Source organism: Hordeum vulgare, chromosome 7H (assembly GCF_904849725.1).
Source record: "Hordeum vulgare subsp. vulgare chromosome 7H, MorexV3_pseudomolecules_assembly, whole genome shotgun sequence".
NCBI classification, from domain to species: domain Eukaryota; kingdom Viridiplantae; phylum Streptophyta; class Magnoliopsida; order Poales; family Poaceae; genus Hordeum; species Hordeum vulgare.
The window spans coordinates 133,142,840-133,158,365 of record NC_058524.1 but is presented as its reverse complement, the minus strand read 5'-3'; positions in this window follow the sequence as shown (position 1 = coordinate 133,158,365).

The window sequence follows — 15,526 nt, the reverse complement described above, 5'->3', positions numbered from 1 at the left end:
GCCCATGAGGCATGGTTCGCACGTGTCAAGTGAATCAAAGTCAAGTGACTCCAAAAGTCCATCGGTATGGAGTTTCTTCATGCGCTTTACACCAATATGACCTAAGCGGCAGTGCCATAAAAACATGGCGCTATCATTGTTAACTCTAACTCTTTTGGTCTCAATGTTATGTATATGTGTATTATCACTATCAAGATTTAATATGAACAATCCTCTCACATTGGGTGCATGACCATAAAAGATATTACTCATAGAAATAGAACAACCATTATTCTCTGACTTAAACGAGTAACCATCTCGCAATAAACAAGATCCAGATATAATGTTCATGCTTAACGGAGGCACTAAATAACATTTATTTAAGTTCATAACTAATCCTGATGGTAACTGAAGTGAAACTGTGCCGTCGGCGATTGCATCAACCTTGGAACCATTTCCCACGCGCATCGTCACTTCATCCTTCGCCAGCCTTCGCTTATTCCGCATTTCGTGTTTCGAGTTGCAAATATGAGCAACAGAACCGGTATCGAATACCCAGGTACTACTACGAGAGCTGGTTAAGTACACATCAATAACATGTATATCTAATATACCTGATTTTTCCATGGCCGCCTTCTTATCTCCCAAATACTTTGGGCAGTTGCGCTTCCAGTGACCCATACCCTCGCAATAATAGCACTTCGTTTCAGGCTTAGGTCCAACTTTGGGTTTCTTCGTCGGATTGGCAACAGGCTTGCCGCTCTTCTTTGAATTACCCTTCTTTCCTTTGCCGTTTCTCTTGAAACTAGTGGTCTTATTCACCATCAACACTTGATGCTCTTTACAGAGTTCTGACTCTGCGACTTTCAGCATGGCAAATAACTCGCCGGGTGACTTGTTCATCCCTTGCATGTTATAGTTCAACACAAAGCCCTTATAGCTTGGTGACAGTGATTGAAGAATTCTGTCAGTGATAGCCTCTTGCGGGAGTTCAATCCCCAGCTCAGCTAGACGGTTTGAGTACCCAGACATTTTGAGCACATGTTCACTGACAGACGAATTCTCCTCCATCTTGCAAGCATAGAATTTATCGGAGGTCTCATACCTCTCGATCCGGGCATTCTTCTGAAAGATAAACTTCAACTCCTAGAACATCTCATATGCTCCATGACGCTCAAAGCGACGTTGAAGTCCCGGCTCTAAGCCATACAAGAATGCACATTGTACTACTGAGTAGTCCTCCTTGCGTGTTAACTAAGCGTTCTTAACATCTTCGTCAGCCGCGGCGGGTGGTTCATCTCCTAGCGCAGCATTAAGGACATAATCCTTCTTCCTAGCTTGCAGGAGCAACTTTAAGATTACGAGCCCAGTCTACAAAGTTGCTTCCATCAGCTTTCAACTTAGATTTCTCTAGGAACGTATTAAAATTCAGGGTGACTGTCGCGTGAGCCATTGATCTACAACACAAATATTTTCAAAGTGGACTTAGACCATGTTCAAGATAATTAGAGTTTAACTAATCAAATTACTTGCTAAACTCCCACTCAAAAAGTACATCTCTCTAGTCATTTGAGTGGTTCATGATCCAATTCCACTAGCTCAAGTCCGATCATCACGTGAGTCGAGGATAGTTTCAGTGGTAAGCATCCCTATGCTAATCATATCAACTATATGATTCATGATCGAACTTTCGGTCTCATGTGTTCCGAGGCCATGTCTGCACATGCTAGGCTCGTCAAGCTTAACCTGAGTGTTCCGCGTGTGCAACTGTTTTGCACCCGTTGTATGTGAACGTTGAGTCTATCACACCCGATCATCACGTGGTGTCTCGAAACGACGAACTCTAGCAACGGTGCACAGTCGGGGAGAACACAATTTCGTCTTGAAATTTTAGTGAGAGATCACCTCATAATGCTACCGTCGTTCTAAGCAAAATAAGGTGCATAGAAGGATTAACATCACATGCAATTCATAAGTGACATGATATGGCCATGATCATGTGCTAATTGGTCTCCATCACCAAAGCACCAGCATGATCTTCTTTGTCACCGGCGCCACACCATGATCTCCATCAACGTGTCGCCATCGGGGTTGTCGTGCTACTCATGCTATTACTACTAAAGCTACGTCCTAGCAATATAGTAAACGCATCTGCAAGCACAAACGTTAGTTTAAAAGACAACCCTATGGCTCCTGCGGTTGCCGTACCATCGACGTGCAAGTCGATATTAACTATTACAACATGATCATCTCATACATCTAATATATCATATCACGTCTTTGGCCATATCATATCACAAGCATACCCTGCCAAAACAAGTTAGACGTCCTCTAATTGTTGTTGCATGTTTTACGTGGTTGCTATGGGTATCTAGTAGATCGCATCTTATGTTGGAATTATGCCCTAGAGGCAATGATAAATAAATTATTATTATAATTCCTGTATCAAGATAATCGTTTATTATCCATGCTATAATTGTATTGAATGAAAACATAGATACATGTGTGGATAACTAGACACAACAATGTCCCTAGCAAGCCTCTAGTTGGCTAGCCAGTTGATCAAGGATAGTCAGGGTCTTCTGACTATGTACAAGGTGCTGTTGCTTGATAAGTGGATCACGTCATTGGGAGAATCATGTGATGGACTAGACCCAAACTAATAGACATAGCATGTTGATCGTGTCATTTTGTTGCTACTGTTTTCCGCGTGTCAAGTATTTATTCCTATGACCATGAGATCATATAACTCACTGACACCGGAGGAATGCTTTGTGTGTATCAAACGTCGCAACGTAACTGGGTGACTATAAAGATGCTCTACAGGTATCTCCGAAGGTGTTCGTTGAGTTAGTATGGATCAAGACTGGGATTTGTCACTCCGTGTGACGGAGAGGTATCTCGGGGCCCACTCGGTAATACAACATCACACACAAGCCTTGCAAGCAATGTAACTTAGTGTAAGTTGCGAGATCTTGTATTACGGAACGAGTAAAGAGACTTGCCGGTAACCTAGAGTGAAATACGTATGCGGATACTGACGATCGAATCTCGGGCAAGTAACATACCGAAGGACAAAAGGAATGACATACGGGATTATATGAATCCTTGGCACTGAGGTTCAAACGATAAGATCTTCGTAGAATATGTGGGATCCAATATGGGCATCCAGGTCCCGCTATTGGATATTGACCGAGGAGTCCCTCGGGTCATGTCTACATAGTTCTCGAACCCGCAGGGTCTGCACACTTAAGGTTCGACGTTGTTTTATGCGTATTTGAGTTATATGGTTGGTTACCGAATGTTGTTCGGAGTCCCGGATGAGATCACGGACGTCACGAGGGTTTCCGGAATGGTCCGGAGACGAAGATTGATATAGGATGCCTCATTTGATTACCGTAAGGTTTCCGGAATTACCGGGAATGTACCGGGAATGATGAATGGGTTCCGGATGTTCACCGGGGGGGGGGGGGGGGCAGTCCACCCCGGGGAAGCCCATAGGCCTTAGGGGTGCCGCACCAGCCCTTAGTGGGCTGGTGGGCAAGCCCAAAGAGTCCCCTGCGCAAGGAGATAAGAAAATCAAAGAGAAATAAAAAAGGGGAAGTGGGAAGGAAGGGAAGGAGTCCACCTTCCAATCCTAGTTGGACTAGGATTGGAGGAGGAATCCTCCTCCCCCCCTTCGGCCAAACCCCTTGGGGGTCCTTGAGCCCCAAGGCAAGACCCCTCCCCTCCCACCTATATATACAGAGGTTTTAGGGCTGATTTGAGACAACCTTTCCACGGCAGCCCGTCCACATACCTCCACGGTTTTTCCTCTAGATCGCGTTTCTGCGGAGCTCGGGCGGAGCCCTACTGAGATTAGATCACCACCAATCTCCGGAGCGCCATCACGCTGCCAAAGAACTCATCTACCTCTCTGTCTCTCTTACTGGATCAGGAAGGACGAGATCATCGTCGAGCTGTACGTGTGCTGAAAGCGGAGGTGCCGTCCGTTCGGCACTAGATCGGAGCGGATCGTGGGATGGATCGCGGGACGGTTCATGGGACGGTTCGCGGGGCAGATCGAGGGATGTGAGGAAGTTCCACTACATCAACCGCGTTTATTAATGCTTCTACTGTGTGATCTACAAGGGTACATAGATCTGAAATCCCCCTCGCAGATGGACATCACCATGATAGGTCTTCGTGCGCGTAGGAATTTGTTTGTTTCCCATGCGACGTTCCCCAAAATTGGCATCATGAGCTAGGTTCATGCGTAGATGTCATCTCGAGTAGAACACAAAAGTTTTTGTGGGCGGTGATGTGCGATTTGCTGCCCTCCTTAGTCTTTTCTTGATTCTGCGGTATTGTTGGATCGAAGCGGCTCAGACCGACATTACTCGTACGCTTACAAGAGACTGGTTTCATCGCTACGAGCAACTCCGTTGCTCAAAGATGACTGGCGAGTGTCGGTTTCTCCAACTTTAGTTGAATCGGATTTGACCGAGGAGATCCTTGGATGAGGTTAAATAGCAATTCATATATCTCCATTGTGGTGTTTGCGTAAGTAAGATGTGATCCTACTAGATACCCATGGTCACCACGTAAAACATGCAACAACAATTAGAGGACGTCTAACTTGTTTTTGTAGGGTATGCTTGTGATATGATATGGCCAACGATGTGATGTGATATATTGGATGTATGAGATGATCATGTTGTAATAGTTAATATCGACTTGCACGTCGATGGTACGACAACCGGCAGGAGCCATAGGGTTGTCTTTAAACTAACGTTTGTGCTTGCAGATGCGTTTACTATATTTCTAGGATGTAGCTTTAGTAGTAATAGCATGAGTAGCACGACAACCCCGATGGCGACACGTTAATGGAGATCATGGTGTGGCGCCGGTGACAAAGAAGATCGTGCTGGTGCTTTGGTGATGGAGATCAAGAAGTACGTGATGATGGCCATATCATGTCACTTATGAATTGCATGTTATGTTAATCCTTTTATGCACCTTATTTTGCTTAGAATGACGGTAGCATTATGAGGTGATCTCTCACTAAAATTTCAAGACGAAATTGTGTTCTCCCCGACTATGCACCGTTGCTACTGTTTGTAGTTTCGAGACACCACGTGATGATCGGGTGTGATAGACTCAACGTTCACATACAACGGGTGCAAAACAGTTGCACACGCGGAACAATCGGGTTAAGCTTGACGAGCCAAGCAGGTGCAAACATGGCCTCGGAACACATGAGACCGAAAGGTCGATCATGAATCATATAGTTGATATGATTAGCATAGGGATGCTTACCACTGAAACTATCCTCAACTCATGTGATGATCGGACTTGAGCTAGTGGAATTGGATCATGAACCACTCAAATGACTAGAGAGATGTACTTTTTGAGTGGGAGTTTAGCAAGTAATTTGATTAGTTAAACTCTAATTATCTTGAACATAGTCTAAGTCCACTTTGAATATATTTGTGTTGTAGATCATGGCTCACGCGACAGTCACCCTGAATTTTAATATGTTCCTAGAGAAAGCTAAGTTGAAAGATGATGGAAGCAACTTTGTAGACTGGACTCGTAATCTTAAGTTGCTGCTGCAAGCTGGGAAGAAGGATTATGTCCTTAATGCTGCGCTAGGAGATGAACCACCCGCTACGGCTGACCAAGATGTTAAGAACGCTTGGTTAACACGTAAGGAGGACTACTCAATAGTTCAATGTGCAGTCTTGTATGGCTTAGAGCCGGGACTTCAACGTCACTTTGAGCGTCATGGAGCATATGAGATGTTCCAGGAGTTGAAAGTTATCTTTCAGAAGAACGCCCAGATCGAGAGGTATGAGACCTCCGATAAATTCTAAGCTTCCAAGATGGAGGAGAATTCGTCTGTCAGTGAACATGTTCTCAAAATGTCTGGGTACTCAAACCGTCGAGCTAAGCTGGGGATTGAACTCCCGCAAGAAGCTATCACTGACAGAATTCTTCAATCACTGCCGCCAAGCTATAAAGGCTTTGTGGTGAACTACAACATGCAAGGGATGAACAAGTTACCCGGCGAGTTGTTCGCGATGCTAAAAGTCACAGAGTCAGAACTCCGTAAAGAGCATCAAGTGTTGATGGTGAATAAGAACACTAGTTTCAAGAGAAACAACAAAGGAAAGAAGGGTAATTCAAAGAAGAGCGGCAAGCCTGTTGCCAATCCGACGAAGAAACCCAAAGTTGGACCTAAGCCTGAAACGAAGTGCTATTATTGCGAGGGTATGGGTCACTAGAAGCGCAACTGTCCAAAGTATTTGGCTGATAAGAAGGCGGCCAAGGAAAAATCAGGTATATTCGATATACATGTTATTGATGTGTACTTAACTAGCTCTCGTAGTAGTGCCTAGGTATTCGATACCGGTTCTGTTGCTCATATTTGCAACTCGAAACAGGAAATGCGGAATAAGCGAAGGCTAGCAAAGGATGAAGTGACGATGCGCGTGGGAAATGGTTCCAAGGTTGATGCAATCGCCGACGGCACAGTTTCACTTCAGTTACCATCAGGATTAGTTATGAACTTAAATAAATGTTATTTAGTGCATGCGTTAAGCATGAACATTATATCTCGATCTTGTTTATTGCCAGACGGTTACTCGTTTAAGTCAGAGAATAATGGTTGTTCTATTTCTATGAGTAATATCTTTTATGGTCATGCACCCAATGTGAGAAGATTGTTCATATTAAATCTTGATAGTGATAATACACATATACATAACATTGAGACCAAAAGAGTTAGAGTTAACAATGATAGCGCCATGTTTTTATGGCACTGCCGCTTAGGTCATATTGGTGTAAAGCGCATGAAGAAACTCCATACCGATGGACTTTTGGAGTCACTTGACTTTGATTCACTTGACACGTGCGAACCATGCCTCATGGGCAAGATGACTAAAACTCCGTTCTACGGAACAATGGAGCGTGCAAGTGACTTGATGGAAATCATACATGCCGATGTGCGTGGTCCGATGAGCGTGGAGGCACGCGGCGGATATCGTTATTTTCTCACCTTCACTGACGATTTCAGTAGATATGGTTATGTTTCTTGATGAAGCACAAGTCTGAAACATTTGAAAAGTTCAAGCAATTTCAGAGTGAAGTTGAAAATCATCGTAACAAGAAGATCAAGTTCCTACGGTCTGATCGTGGGGGTGAATATCTGAATTTCGAGTTTGGTGCTCACTTAAGACAATGTGGAATTGTTTCACAGTTGACACCGCCTGGAACACCACAGCATAATCTTGTGTCCGAACGTCGTAATCGTACTTTATTAGAGATTGTGCGATCTATGATGTCTCTTATCGATTTGCCGTTATCGTTTTGGGGTTATGCATTAGAAACAACTGTATTCACTTTAAATAGGGCACCATCAAAATCCATTGAGACGACAACATACGAACTGTGGTATGGCAAAATACCAAAGTTGTCGTTTCTTAAAGTTTGGGGATGTGATGCTTATGTCAAAAAGCTTCAGCCTAAAAAGCTGGAACCCAAAGCGGAAAAGTGCATCTTCATAGGTTACCCAAAAGAGACAGTTGGGTATACCTTCTATCTCACATCTGAGGACAAAGTGTTTGTTGCTAAGAACAGAGCTTTTCTCGACAAGGAGTTTCTCTCGAGAGAATTGAGTGGGAGGAAGATAGAACTTGATGAGGTTGTCGAACCTCTCATCCCTATGGATGGTGGCCCAGTGCAAGGGGAAACCCCTGTCGTTGCGATGCCGGTTGAGGAGGAAGTTAATGATGATGATCATGAAACTCCAGATCAAGTTCCTGTTGGACCTTGCAGGTCGAGGAGACCGCGTACTACTCCTGAGTGGTATGGTAATCCCGTCTTATCAATTATGTTGTTAGACAACAGTTAGCCTGTGAACTATGAAGAAGCAATGATGGGCCCGAATTCCAGCAAATGGTGGAGGCCATGAAGTCCGAGATAGGATCCATGTATGAAAAGAAAGTGTGGACTTTGGAAGTACTACCTCAGGGCCGCAAGGCTATTCAGAACAAATGGATCTTTAAGAACAAGACTGACGCTGACGGTAATGTGACCGTTTATAAAGCTCGACTTGTGGCAAAGGGTTTTTCACAAGTTCAAGGAGTTGACTATGATGAGACGTTCTCACCCGTAGCGATGCTTAAGTCCATCAGAATCATGTTAGCAATAGCTGCATTTTTCGATTATGAAATGTGGCAGATGGATGTCAAAACGTCGTTCCTTAACGGTTTCCTTAAGGAAGAGTTGTATATGATGCAACCCGAAGGTTTTTTCGATCCTAAAAATGCTATCAAAAGTGTGCAAGCTCCAGCGATCCATTTATGGACTGGTGCACGCATCTCGGAGTTGTAATAAACGTTTTGATGAGGTGATCAAAGCATTTTGGTTTATACAAGTGGTTGGAGAATCTTGTATTTATAAGAAAGTGAGTGGGAGCTCTGTGGCGTTTCTAATATTATATGTGGATGACATATTGCTGATTGGAAACGTGGAGTTTTTGGAGAGCATAAAGGATTACTTGAATAAAAGTTTCTCTATGAAGGACCTAGGAGAAGTTGCTTACATTCTAGGCATTAAGATCTATAGGGATAGATCGAAACGCCTGATAGGACTTTCACAAAGTACATACCTTGATAAAGTTTTGAAGAGGTTCAAAATGGAACAGTCCAAGAAGGGGTTCTTGCCAGTTTTACAAGGTACGGGATTGAGTAAGACTCAGTGCCCAACAACTGATAAAGATAGAGAGCATATGAGCACCGTCCCCTATGGTTCAGCCATAGGTTCTATCATGTATGCAATGTTGTGCACTAGACCGGACGTTAGCCTGGCCATAAGTATGGCAGGCAGGTTCGAGAGTAATCCAGGAGTGGATCACTGGACGGCGGTCAACAATATCCTGAAGTACCTGAAAAGGACTAAGGAGATGTTTCTCCTGTATGGAGGTGACGAAGAGCTCGCTGTAAAAGGTTACGTCGATGCAAGCTTTGACACAGATCTGGACGACTCTAAGTCGCAGACCGGATACGTATTTATTCTTAATGGGGGTGCGGTAAGCTGGTGCAGTTCCAAGCAAAGCATGGTAGCTGATTCTACATGTGAAGCGGAGTACATGGCTGCCTCGGAGGCGGCTAAGGAGGGTGTCTGGATGAAGCAGTTCATGGCGGATCTTGGAGTGGTGCCAAGCGCACTGAATCCAATAACCTTGTTTTGTGACAAGACGGGTGCCATTGCCTTAGCAAAGGAACCACGGTTTCACAAGAAGACCAGACACACCAAACGAAGCTTCAACCTCATCTGCGACTACGTCGAAGGGGAGGACGTAAATATATGCAAAGTGCACACAGATCTGAATGTAGCAGACCCGCTCACTAAACCTCTTCCACGGGCAAAGCATGATCAACACCAGAACTGTATGGGTGTTAGACTTATTACAACGTAATTCGCATGGTGATGTGAAGGCTAGATTACTGACTCTAGTGCAGGTGGGAGACTGTTGGAATTATGCCCTAGAGGCAATGATAAATAAGTTATTATTATAATTCATGTATCAAGATAATCGTTTATTATCCATGCCATAATTGTATTGAATGAAGACTTAGATAGATGTGTGGATACATAGACAAAACACTGTCCCTAGCAAGCCTCTAGTTCGCTAGCCAGTTGGTCAAGGATCGTCAGGGTCTTCTGACTATGTACAAGGTGTTGTTGCTTGATAACTGGATCACGTCATTGGGAGAATCATGTGATGGACTAGACCCAAACTAAAAGATGTAGCATGTTGATCGTATCATTTTGTTGCTACTGTTTTCTGCATGTCAAGTATTTATTCCTATGACCATGAGATCATATAACTCACTGACACCGGAGGAATGCTTTGTGTGTATCAAACGTCGCAACGTAACTGGGTGACTATAAAGATGCTCTACAGGTATCTCCGAAGGTGTTCGTTGAGTTAGTATGGATCAAGACTGGGATTTGTCACTCCTTGTGACGGAGAGGTATCTCGGGGCCCACTCGGTAATACAACATCACACACAAGCCTTGCAAGCAATGTAACTTAGTGTAAGTTGCGGGATCTTGTATTACGGAACGAGTAAAGAGACTTGCCGATAAACGAGACTGAAATAGGTATGCGGATACTGACGATCGAATCTCGGGCAAGTAACATACCGAAGGACAAAAGGAATGACATACGGGATTATGAATCCTTGGCACTGAGGTTCAAACGATAAGATCTTCGTATAATATGTGGGATCCAATATGGGCATCCAGGTCCCGCTATTGGATATTGACCGAGGAGTCCCTCGGGTCATGTCTACATAGTTCTCAAACCTGCAGGGTCTGCACACTTAAGGTTCGACGTTGTTTTATGCATATTTGAGTTATATGGTTGGTTACCGAATGTTGTTCGGAGTCCCGGGTGAGATCACGGACGTCACGAGGGATTTCCGGAATGGTCCGGAGACGAAGATTGATATATAGGATGACCTCATTTGATTACCGGAAGGTTTTCGGAATTACCGGGAATGTACCGGGAATAACGAATGGGTTCCGGATGTTCACCGGGGGGGGGGGGGCAGCCCACCCCGGGGAAGCCCATAGGCCTTAGGGGTGCCGCACCAGCCCTTAGTGGGCTGGCGGGCAAGCCCAAAGAGTCCCTTGTGCAAGGAGATAAGAAAATCAAAGAGAAAAAACGGGAAGTGGGAAGGAAGGGAAGGACTCCACCTTCGAATCCTAGTTGGACTAGGATTGGAGGAGGAATCTTCCTCCCCCCTTCAGCTGAACCCCTTGGGGCTCCTTGCGCCCCAAGGCAAGGCCCCTCCCCTCCCACCTATATATACGGAGGTTTTAGGGCTGATTTGAGACAATTTTTCCACGACGGCCCGACCACATACCTCCACGGTTTTTCCTCTAGATCGCGTTTCTGCGGAGCTCGGGCGGAGCCCTGCTGAGATTAGATCACCACCAACCTCCGGAGCGCTGTCACTCTGCCGGAGAACTCATCTACCTCTCCGTCTCTCTTGCTGGATCAGGAAGGCCGAGATCATCGTCGAGCTGTACGTGTGCTGAACACGGAGGTGCTGTCCGTTCGGCACTAGATCGGAGCGGATTGTGGGACGAATCGCGGGACGGTTCGTGGGACGGTTCGCGGGGCGGATCGAGGGACGTGAGGACTGATACGTCTCAAACATATCTATAATTTTTGATGGTTTCATGTTGTTATCTTGTCATCTTTGGATGTTTTATGTACCTTTTATATCTTATTTGGGACTAACTTATTAATTTAGTGTCAAGTGCAAGTTCCTGTTTTTTCTGTGGTTTTGGCTCTTTTCAGATCTGATTTTGGAACGGAGTCCAAACGGAATAAAATCCCCGAAATGATTTTTTCCCGAACGGAAGAAGATCAGGGGGCTTGTGGGCCATGCCAGGACGGCTACAGGGAGCCCACAATCCCCCCATCCGCCACCAGGGGAGGCGGCGATGGACAGGCTTGTGGCCTCCCTGGCGCCCCGTGACCTAGATCTTTCGCCTATATATTCCCTAAAATACAATAAAAATGAAGGGACCCACGAAAATACTTTTCCACCGCCGCAAGCTTCCGTTTCCGCGAGATCTCATCTGGAGACCCTTCCTCGTGCCCTGCCGGAGGGGACTTTGGAGTTGGAGGGCTTGTACATCAACATCATCGCCCCTCCAATGACTCGTGAGTAGTTCACTTCAGACCTACGAGTCCGTAGTTAGTAGCTAGATGGCTTCTTCTCTCTCTTGGATCTTCAATACAAAGTTCTCCATGATCTTCATGGAGATCTATCTGATGTAATCTTCTTTGGCGATGTGTTTGTCGAGATCCGATGAATTGTGGATTTGTGATCAAATTATCTATGATATATATTTGAGTCTTTTCTGATTTCTTATATGCATGATTTGATATCCTTGCAAGTCTCTCCGAGTCTTGGGTTTTGTTTGGCCAACTAGATCTATGAGTCTTGCAATGGGAGAAGTGCTTGGTTTTGGGTTCTTACCATGTGGTGACCTTTCCCAGTGATAGTAGGGGCAGCAAGGCACACATTGAGTACTTGCCATCAAGGGTAACAAGGTGGGCTCTATCGTTGATATGAGATTGTCCATCTACATCATGCCATCTTTCTTAAGGCGTTACTCTGTTCTTTTGGACTTAATAATACACTAGACGCATGTTGGATAGCGGTCGACGTGTGGAGTAATAGTAGTAGATGCAGAAAGTATCGGTCTACTTGTTTTGGATGTGATGCCTATAGATATAATCATTGCCATAGATGACGTCACGACTTTGCGCGGTTCTTTCAATTGCTCGACAGTAATTTGTTCACCCACCGCCGACTTGCTTTCATGAGAGAAGCCACTAGTAAACACTACGGCCCCTAGGTCTATTCACACCTATCGTTTCCACTTTCGCTTTTACTTTGCTTTGTTACTTTGTTGCTTTCAGTTCTCACTTGGCGAACAATCTGGAAGGGATTGGCAAGCCCTTCATAGCGTTGGGAGAAAGCTTTTTGTGTTTGTGCAGGCACTTGTGATACTTCTTCATTGGATCGATACCTTGGTTCTCAAAACTAAGGGAAATACTTACCACCGCTGCGCTACATCACCCTTTCCGCTTCGAGGGAACACCAACGCAAGGCTCCAAGCCCACGCGGGAAATCCTTTGCATATTTGCCTAGGAAGTCCCTTAAGGCGTAGCCGTAGGAGAAGGATTCCAGGTGCCATCAACACACCTATTTCTGGCGCCGTTGGAAGGTCTTTTGTTGCAGTAGCAGAAGTATTTCTAGCGTTGTTGCCGGGGAAGGAGAGATCTATCCAAGTAGGTCTCACAAACTCATCTCTTGCATTTACTTTTTTTGCCAGTTGCCTCTCGTTTTCCTCTCCCCCACTTCACATTTTCCGTTTTCATTAGCCTTTCTCCTTTGCCGTTTTCCTTTGCCAGTTTTCTTGCTTGCTTGTGTGCTTGTTTGTTTGTTGAAGTCATCATGGCTAAAAACACCAAACTTTGTGACTTCTCGAGTACTAATAATAATGATTTTAATAGTACTTCGATTGCTCCCGCCACTAGTGCGGAATCGCATGAAATCAACGCAGCTTTGCTGAATCATGTTATGAAAGAGCAATTCTCTGGCCTTCCTAGTGAAGATGCCGCATCCCATCTCAATACCTTCATTGAGCTTTGTGATATCCAAAAGAAAAGAGATGTGGATAATGACGTGATTAAGTTGAAACTTTTTCATTTCTCGTTGCGAGATCGCGCAAAAACTTGGTTTTCCTCTTTGCCTAAAAATAGTATCGATTCTTGGGATAAGTGCAAAGATGCTTACATATCCAAGTATTTTCCGCCGGCTAAGATCATCTCCTTACGTAACGATATCATGAATTTCAAGCAACTTTATCATGAACACGTTGCACAATCTTGGGAGAGGATGAAGCTTATGATTAGAAATTGTCCCGCTCATGGCTTGAGTTTGTGGATGATTATACAAATCTTTTACGCTGGCTTGAATTTCGCTTCTCGCAATATCTTGGACTCCGCCTCAGGTGGAACGTTCATGGAAATCACGTTAGGAGACGCTACAAAACTCCTAGACAATATCATGACCAACTACTCTCAGTGGCACACTGAAAGGTCGCGTGCTAGCAAAAAGGTACACGCTATAGAAGAGATTAACTCGCTTAGTGCTAAGATGGACGAGTTCATGAATTTGGTTGCTAGTAGAAACACTACTGTAGATCCTAATGACATGCCACTATCTTCCTTGATTGAGAGCAGCAACGCTAGTTTGGACGTGAATTTTGTTGGTAGGAACAATTTTGGCAACAACAATGCTTTTAGAGGAAACTATGTTCCTAGGCCTTTTCCTAGTAACTCCTCTAACAATTATGGCAATTCCTACAACAACACTTATGGAAATCACAACAAATTACCCTCTGATTTAGAGAGTAATATCAAAGAGTTCATCAACTCTCAAAAGATTTTCAATGCGTCCATAGAGGAAAAACTACTCAAAATTGACGATTTGGCTAAGAGCATTGATAGGATGTCTTGTGATATTGATGCTTTGAAAGTTAGATGCGCTCCTCCCAAGGTCAACTTGGATGAAACTTTGAAAGCTATGCGTGTCTCCATGAATGAGAGCAAAGAAAGAACCGCCCAAATTCATGCTAGGCATGAATGGTTTAAAAGGGTGCGTTCTAGTGATGCAAATCATGAAAATCTTAAAGTGCTTGGTGTGTCTCCTCTTGAATCTTTGTTTTCGCGTGTCAAACCTATTTATGGAGGGGCTGAATATGAATCCACTTTGGTTGAAAAACGCCCCAATGATTCGGAGTCCACCCATCTTGATGATAAAGGTGTGGAGAGTGTAGTAGAAGAAATCAAAATTTTGGGTAGTAATGAAACTCCCACTTTGGATTTCAAGGAATTCAATTATGATAATTGCTCCTTGTTTGAATGCATTCCTTTGACGCAATCCATTGCAAACTCTCCACATGCTTATAGCCAAAGCAAAGCCTTTACCGCGCATATCGTAGATGCTATGATGAAATCTCTTGAAGAGAAGCTCGAATTAGAAGTCTCTATACCTAGAAAACTTCATGATGAGTGGGAACCTACTATCAAAATCAAGATCAAAAACTATGAGTGCAATGCTTTGCGTGATTTGGGTGCTAGTGTTTTCGCGATTCCAAAGTCTTTATGTGATATTCTTGGTTTTCATGAGATTGAAGAGTGTTCTCTTAATTTGCATCTTGCGGATTCTACTGTCAAGAAACCCATGGGAAGGATCGATGATGTTCTTATTGTTGCAAATAAGAAGTATGTACCCGTGGATTTCATTGTACTTGACATAGATTGCAATCCTTGATGTTCCATTATTCTTGGTAGACCTTTCCTAAGGACTATTTATGGCGTCGTTGGGAGGTCTTTTGTTGCAGTAGCATAGCCCTCCTGGCTTGGCCCACAAGCCCCTTGATCTTCTTCCGTTCAGGAAAAAATCATTTCGGGGATTTTATTCCGTTTGGACTCCGTTCCAAAATCAGATCTGAAAAGAGCCAAAAATACAAAAAAACAGGAACTGGCACTTGGCACTGAATTAATAAGTTAGTCCCAAAAAAGATATAAAAGGTACACAAAACATCCAAAGATGACAAGATAACAACATGAAACCATAAAAAATTATAGATACATTTGAGACGCATCAAGCATCCCCAAGCTTAACTCCTGCTCGTCCTCGAGTAGGGAAGTGATGAAGAATGAATTTTTGATGCTTTCATGCTACCTAGCATAGATGTCCTTTGTAACTCCTCTTATGTGACGTGAATGTTCCGATCCATTAGATTCAAAACAATAGTTTGCTATTGACGTGGAAACAATAATAATTCAAGCAAACTAGCAAGGTAATCATGAACTTTCAAAATAACAAGGCCAAAAGAAAGTTATCCCTACAAAAGCATATAGTCTGGCTATGCTCTATCATCATTGCACAACGAATTTAAA